Source organism: Prosopis cineraria, unplaced genomic scaffold, assembly GCF_029017545.1.
Source record: "Prosopis cineraria cultivar Desert tree isolate PC_DT_omini unplaced genomic scaffold, ASM2901754v1 PC1270, whole genome shotgun sequence".
NCBI classification, from domain to species: domain Eukaryota; kingdom Viridiplantae; phylum Streptophyta; class Magnoliopsida; order Fabales; family Fabaceae; genus Prosopis; species Prosopis cineraria.
Window position 1 is genome coordinate 1 of NW_026556595.1, and position 6,440 is coordinate 6,440.

Consider the following 6,440-nt stretch of genomic DNA (forward strand, 5'->3'; position numbering starts at 1 on the left):
CACAAATAAAGCTACTGCTATTCCTTTAAATTCAATCCCTCTTGTCCGTAGCTTGCCTTCAAACTGCATGCTTAAAAGCCCTTGGGGATGGAAACTGAAGTGGAAAGATTGAACTACTCACGTGGTCATTGAAACGAAACTCTCAGACCATTTCACCTCAAATACTCAACATATCAAGTGGAGACCCGTGACTAATTTGTTAATCCCTTCTACAAGCTACTTCATTTTAGCTACATTACACGATTGACTTGCCGATCTTAGAGTTAAAGAAACATATAACATCTCTGCATGATGCTTCCCGATGTCACTCACTCATGCTATTTCAGACATTTTTGTTTCACTTGTGCTGTCAGATTTCTAACAATGCGCTCATTTCTCCAAGCATGTTTCAGGTAAATGCTCCTGAGCAGTTAAACTATATATACTGTTACAGACCTCACTGCTTGAGAGTCCAAAACCCAAAACAAGAAAGTAACACGCTGCGAATGGACTGGCATCATATAATAGTGTCAACAATCTTTCACTCTCCATTTATGTGCGGTTTGGGATTATTTTCAGTCGTTATGAGCCTTTGAGACGATATACCTACCATTCAAACCTATTTTCTCTCCCAGTAGAACACATGCTGCCACGTAAGGTTCCTCCCATGACGTGAGATGACATGACAAGGTTGTAATTTGGGGGGTAGATTTAGACATTACACTTCGTTGCTCTTGTTGACAGGATTTCAATTGAAAGAATTCATCATTTGTTCGATTATTTCAAATTTTCAAATTGTTTTTTTAACTTAAAATTGCTATTTTTATTGTGAAATTCGCAGCTGAAAGATTTTCATTCTTGGATCTGAACTATGGAAATTACACAACTGAGCAATTGAATCTCTCAATTAAGAATATTCGTATTCTCATTTTCTAGCGTCAATATTTAGATACTGATGTGAAAATTTTTGAGATACTGTGTAAGAAATAATAAATAATATAACTTATTTTGAATTATATACAAATATTTGGAAGTCACTTTAATTGCCAAATGGTACAAACACTAGTACTTATCCATAAATAATATACATTTTTTTAAAAAAAATGCTATGAGAATCTTTGTACTTAAATACTATTTACTATAAAATTTATAAAAAAAATAAATTATTCACAAATCAAGAACGTTGATGCTAGAATGTGGCTATCTACTTCAACTTCTTATCCTCATACATATAGTGGTAACAACTCACGCAATTAACTCAACCGAGCACACGTATTCAAGAAAATACTATAACTTCTTATTCATAATATACTTTTTTTTAATTCATAAAAAAGAAAATGCTTTTTGGGAGAAAATTTACACTTTGTTTCTTTCAAACAAACACTAAGATTAGAAGTTTTTTCCCCCAAAATCTTTAACCAACCAAAAGATCAATCGAAGGTATATAATACAATAAAATCTACAGATATCATCATCTTTTCTTTTTCATTTTTAATAAATATTATTTACAAGGCAGAGGGTGTTACTAGAACTTCCTAACCATATGGTGATAACAATTTACTGAGTCATGGTATTAAACCACACGGTATTTGGAAGCCAATGTGACTTCGACTAAGAAAGACCATGAGAGTGGCAGAGCTCCCTCAACTATCTAACGTAGTTTCAGGCTTCAAACCCTATAAGCTATTTATTCTATTTATCAAGGCTTGTCTATTTTATAATGGGTACATAAATTGTCCAGAAGTGACTGCTTATTTCATTTGATAATAGCAGTCAACCCTCCTCTCCAAACTCCTGGGTAAATCTCTCATGCACCTCGAGATCAGCTTTACTTACTGTTGGTTTCTGCCTTCTTAATACTTTATCAAAATCTTCTCTTGTTATCGGTGGTGGCACAATCTGCACCAATTCCCAGAAATAAAATGAAGGAAATCAGGAGAGACATTGAATCACATTTCCACTTGATAAAGAATGAAATTTAGTGTCAGGACCAACAGAGTGCCCAACAACAAATACTCTGTTTTGAATTACCAATCAAATCAAATCAAATCATATAACCATAAACATAACATGTAGATGGATATATTCTTTTCTAAACTCGAAATTTCCTTTTTCTTCTTAGGCATCATCCTCTACATTCTTCCTATCTTATCAGAATTTAAATAAGGATTTGTGAAATCAACTTTCAAATTGGTCTCAAACAGCAAAAGAGAAGTTAACGCCATTCAGTTAAGATTTTATAATGAAATTCCTTCAGCTGTTGGCATACTTAGCACGTAATTCTCCCACGTACATGATGGTATGTCAGAAGAGATATTATAGATGCAATTTCATTTTGAATCCATATCTCCTTGCATGGCCATTATGTCATGTAAGAAAACCAAATCCAAAATTTTCTACTAGAAACTTTTAAAAATCCCTCATTTCCCAACCATTATGTACCTTTGAAGCAAGTCCTTGTGCATCAAGTTCTTGCAGGTTAATGTTAACAGCTCCTTTTTCAGTAGGCTCACAGGGATCCACATTCCCTTTGAGGTTTTCCTAAAGAATTTGGAATCCCTGGTTTTACGAACTGGTTCAAAAAGTACATCCTTAACCTGAAAGGGGAAAAAAAGAAAGGTGAAAGCTTATAGGGATAGCGATGCCAAAAGTTTATACACAAATAGTTACTTAATAGAAAGCCAACACTTAGGATGCCAATCAAGGAATCCAAAACATATAAATCGAGTGAGTACTACTCACACAAACAGAAATGTCTGAACCAGAAAATCCATCTGTTTTCAGAGCCAATTCCTCAAAATCTTTTTCAGTCAAGTTATGTGGGGTATCTCCAAGATGCACCTGCCCATATTAAATATCCTTACAGAGATGAAATTTTGTAAATGGAAGATATTGCCATGGTTATTATGTTCTGCGGACACGCAAGGATATGTACATCATTGAAAGCTTTCACACCTTGAACATATGCTGCCTGGCCTTCATGTCTGGGAGAGGTATGTATATTCGCTTGTCAAAACGTCGTCGGATGGCCTGCATGGATTTATTTTAGTCTCAACCTAACAATAATTACCATAAAAAAATTTCTTCAGTATTTGCCTGCAGAATTTCATATGTTTATTTTCCAACCTGATCCAGAGCATAAGGAGTATTGGTGGCTGCAAGAATGAGAACTTTCTGATCTTCTTTACCCACACCCTGACACATACTCAAATGAAACAGAATTTCAATACGTTAAAATATATTGCTACTTATAAGTTAAGACCTTCTTGAACCAAGAAAAATGTATAAAATATGTGTATACGTTACCAGCCAATTTGTATTGAGAGATAAAATATGACAAAAGCCATTCACAGAGAAAGGATACTGGAAGATCTATCGATTTGAGTTCAAGAGCAGCTGCTGTTTCTCAACGTTTAAGGGCATCATTGATTAAGGGAAAGTGAAGCATTTAATATTATAATGCCAAGGCTATAACCTATTGGATGCACAATCATTAGACCCTAATTAATCTTGAATTAAAGCAGTTGTAAATATTTCATACAAATGCTGATTATGATCCAAAGATACCAGGTGTAGGCATGATCAACTCATTTAAGCAAATGGTGAACTCAATTTGATACTATTCCATTGCAAATCATGAAAGAATGACTGCCGCATACATGTGGTTGGATATACTAGTTAGTATGATTCTTCCTTCTCAAGGAAGAAAACCTTTTCAAAATCCAAGGACTAAGATGCCCAAAAGACTATATAAATTATTGAATGTTAGAAAAACCCTTGAAGATGTAATTATAAAATGCCCAAACAATAGAGATATAATTTTTAGTGGCCATGTAAGATAGGCCTTCCAGTGAACCAAACCTACCTGCATTTGTACAAGAAGTTCAGTTTTGATGCGTCTAGATGCTTCACTTTCATTGCCTTCACCTCGTTGGCCACATAAAGAATCTATTTCATCAATAAAAATAATTGAAGGAGCACTTTCACGAGCCATTTGGAAAAGACTGGAAACCAGCTTTTCACTTTCGCCCATCCATTTAGAAACTAGATCTGATGATGAGACACTGTAGACAAATAGCAAATAGAATTGTAGCACAGAAAGCGACCCCAAAATCATGTCTATGTAGTTGAAACATTATATCAAACATCGGCTTTGGTGCACGAGACTTGAGAGTGATACAAACACCACTAAGTTAAATTGATTAGTTGGAACCATAAAAAAGTTAACTACATTATGACTAGATAGCTTAAGGTTAGAATGGTTCACAAACAAGCAATTATGATAACGAATATATGATTATAAAAAGTAAATAAACCTCTTCCTTCCTGTGTGTGCCATAAGCATAAATGGCTAACTTGTAATCCTATCCTAAGTTTTGCCATGATGAGCTGAGAAATTGTATAATGTAAGTGCTCCTTCTATTCCATTTAATATACATGAATATAATACCTGAAGAATGTTGAGTCTGCCTCTGTAGCTACAGCCTTTGCTAAATATGACTTCCCTGTTCCTGGGGACCATACAATAGAAATGCTCTCCATGGTTGTCTCTTCCCTAAGCAAGTATCAGATTACACGAGATTGTAGTCAATAAAATTGAAAATTGGTCGGGTGCTTTATATGCTATAAATCTTTAACTGAGGATGATCTTAGAAGACTCAAATCAAAAATAAAGAGTTTTCATAAAAAATTTCAGTGAAGTCAATAACTATTGATCACCAATGAATTTCCTCACCTAGAGGCAAACATAAATGAGTTATGATGATTGTTAAACCATCTAATTAGCAAGCAAGACTGATGAGTTCATTGGTTATGAGATTAGTAGTTTTTTCCTACTTAATTTTCATACCTCAAAGAATCAAACAAATAACTAAGGACAGTTTCTTCATTGCCAAACATTTAATTCATATAATTTTGCAAGCATGCAGACAGTGTCTCATGGCAGTATTGACAGACACATGAGTGTGTCCCATCTTTATCATATAACAAATAAAATACAAGAAAATAATTTGAGGAGCTTACCCGTGAAAAATTGAGGGAACTTAACAGGCAATATCACAGCCTCTTGTAATGCCTGTTTGGCGCTCTCAAGCCCAGCAACATCACTCCACTTGACATTTGGTTTCTCTTTGATTATTACAGAATCAAGACCAGCCTTCAGCTTTGCTTTCTCCGGATCATCCTTATCTCCAGCTTCTCCACTCTTTGGCTTTGTATTTGGCCTCACAACATTAGATTGAGTTGCGCCGCCAGACAAGTTGGGCCCATTTTCTCTTTTGTCAAGAATGGCACGTATTTCCTCTGCCCTCCTCAAGTACTGAACAAATTTTTCGGTTATTATTTCCTTGATGTTGGGATTCTTCTCATACTTCAAATGGGTCTTTAGGTATTCCAATGCATTCATATAAAGAGTAAATGCCTTCTTATAGTTTCCAGCATCATCCTCATGAACCGCCTGCTTCACATACTCTGCTGCATGCTCCAAAAAATTGCAATACATTCTGCTCTAATTTCAATGAACGCAATTGCTTCTAGCCCTTTCAAGAGTAAAATTCCAAAATCTCAATTCTGATTTAGGCGATTTTTATCACAATAACAGGGACATAAGCATATAACAACAGAAATTCCAAACGCACGATGCTAGGGAAGAAACACCGATATAGCGTCCCTTCGAGGTTCGATGATCATCTAATACGCAAGTAAAACAGCCATAATTCCGCAATAAACGCAACAATATACCTTTAAAGCTTGAACTGCAAAATACCAACCGCTTCAATGCTCATCGTTTAGCCGGGGCAGCAAAAGCTTAATTCCTTGAGTACGGTGGGTCAAACGGCCATACAAGTTACATGTATAGCTAAAATCTTGAAGCAGAGAAGAGAAATTGCAGTTTGAACGAGATCAAGATAGCCGCTCCCTTAAGGATAAAGGAGATGAAAAACAGTTTCAGAATCATCACAAAAAGAAATAAAAGATTTAGGCTCCGTTTGGTATGGAAGAATTCTGAGGTTGAAAGAGTAACTGGAATTCAATCATCCTCGAGTACTCTCTGTCACATTCTTTCTTTTCTTTTCTTCCTTTTTTTTTTTATATTTTTTTTTCCTGTTTTGTTTTGACACATAGCATCCAACATCCCAGCCACTAACCCACGAAGCTAGATTAATTCAGATCGAGATCCGGTTGACCCATTTTTGGAAAAGCTCTTCCCCACCTCCTTAAAAAATTTACAATTACAATACTTGTTATATTTTCAAGACTCAAACACGAGACCTTATTTAAACTAAGATAACCTCTTATGTTATGTTTAGATGTATATAAATTTAAATTAGAGTTAAATCTATTATTTGTATAATTAAAGGGAGAATGACAAACAAAAATTTTGTAAGAACATTAATGTTAAATTAGAATTTTTTAACATTATTTTTCTTGAATTTTAGTATTCCTTCTACCATATTTCAATA

At 34.8% G+C, this 6,440-nt stretch overlaps 1 pseudogene; it reads right to left on the reverse strand.

Moving 5' to 3' along the window:
* Positions 1–1,439: 1,439 nt before the first annotated feature.
* Positions 1,440–6,071, reverse strand: LOC129299721 (protein SUPPRESSOR OF K(+) TRANSPORT GROWTH DEFECT 1-like; annotated as a pseudogene).
* Positions 6,072–6,440: the final 369 nt, after the last annotated feature.